At 34.2% G+C, this 1,738-nt stretch overlaps 1 pseudogene; it reads right to left on the bottom strand.

Moving 5' to 3' along the window:
• Positions 1-421: 421 nt before the first annotated feature.
• On the bottom strand, positions 422-1,265 carry LOC149534788 (AP2/ERF and B3 domain-containing transcription factor RAV1-like; annotated as a pseudogene).
• Positions 1,266-1,738: the final 473 nt, after the last annotated feature.

The raw sequence follows: 1,738 nt of genomic DNA, 5'->3' as shown, positions 1-1,738 counted from the left end.
AGCATTATTATCCTTAGTTCTAGGAACCAATTTCCATGTGTTGCTATTCTCAATCTTCTCTAGTTCATCTTTCATAGCTTTCATCTAATAATCATCCTTACAAGCTTCATCCAAATTCTTAGGTTCAACTTGAGAAATTAAACATACTTCTTCTTGTAACTTGTTTATTGTCATCACTCCTTTGTCTCTACTTCCAATGATATGTTAGGAAGGGTGATTATTTATCAAATTTATGTTAGTCATCATTGTCTCAAGTGCAATTTCTATTTTAGATTAAGATCTAGGTCGATCTCTTTAAATTTCAGTCAAAAATTAGTGTTCATCTCATAGAATAATTCCTTCTCAAAATTCTACTTTCTATGTAACATTTATTTCCAAAGATTCTAAAATACTTCACAGAAGTTATATGTCCAAACCAAAGTTAATAAGGTGTCTTACAAGTGCCTTGTCTGATTTGTACTTCTTCTATAATAAGGGAAACATTCCTTCTATGATGATGGTTGATGATGATAAAGGGCCTTCTAGTGGAATTGTATCTTTGAAAGGAAACAATATCCCCCACTTCAAGTATTTTCTCTTTGACAAATTTGTCCCATCCCCTAGTGAGAACATAACTTTGACCACTTTTCCAAAATGAGTAACTGAACTCCCATTCTCTATTGTTCTCAACATCAATAGAAACAAGGCTTTCATCCTTGTCCTTTATTTGTGCCTCCCTTGGGAAATTTCTCTCTATTGAGCTTCCCTACATCACTTGGAGTCACCTCCTTGTCAAAAAGGTGTTGTGGAATGGTATTGTCATTGTGTTGATGTAGCTTTGATTGGATTTGGCAAAAATTTTCTCTACCCATGAACTCGTTTAGATGTTCTTCATATGTGTTCTCCCTTATCATCTACACCTCATGATCCTCTTTGAATTGCTCTTGAAACATCATCTCTATCTGGCTATCTTCCTTGTTGAGGAAGTTCCTTTGGCAGTCAAGGCCTCTGAACTTGAGACATGCCTTGTAATAGGCCATTGCTGCTGCCTTTTGAGTTATGAAGGTTCCAAGACATACTCTCCCATGGCTTAGATAGATCCGATCTCCCCATTTCTTGTTGTTTTGAGGGACTACACCTTTGAAATAACAAGAAAACTGCTCTGATGTGTTTTGATATAACTACAGTGGCTCATTTAACCCTCCTCCTACAATTGCATGTCCTATTTTGCTCGACCTTGACCTAGATGAAGCATTGGAATCTGAAATTGATTTAGTGTCCTCCATTCTCCATGCTATTTCTATCAGAAATCTTGCACCCACAACATCAAAGTATCCCAACATTATTGTAGATTTCACTATTACATTAAAAGTATGAATTGGTGGTGTAGAAGGATCTTGTGGGGGGTACTAGTGGTGGAGAGGGATCTTATGAGGGATGTAGTCACTACATCAACAATTACATCAATAATTATTGTAGTTGTGTAATTCATAATGCTAGTTTATATACTTATATGACATTTTCTATTATCAACATTTCAAATCATACTAGTCATCTATCATCATCAACATGATGAAATAAAATAGATAGAAAGACAATAGTTGGAAATATTAATGATAAAAAAATATGACATAGTTTGAAACAAAGGTAATCATATGAAGTATATTAGAGAACATCATATAAAAAATATTGGAATTTTTTAATGATGAACCTTAGAGGAAGGCAATACAAAGAAAGAGAACAAAATAAAACTCTTTCT

The sequence above is a fragment of the Cupressus sempervirens genome, chromosome 10 (genome assembly GCF_028749045.1).
Source record: "Cupressus sempervirens isolate cs-2001-9-10 chromosome 10, ASM2874904v1, whole genome shotgun sequence".
Taxonomy (NCBI): domain Eukaryota; kingdom Viridiplantae; phylum Streptophyta; class Pinopsida; order Cupressales; family Cupressaceae; genus Cupressus; species Cupressus sempervirens.
This window is presented reverse-complemented; position numbering and strand designations above follow the sequence as displayed.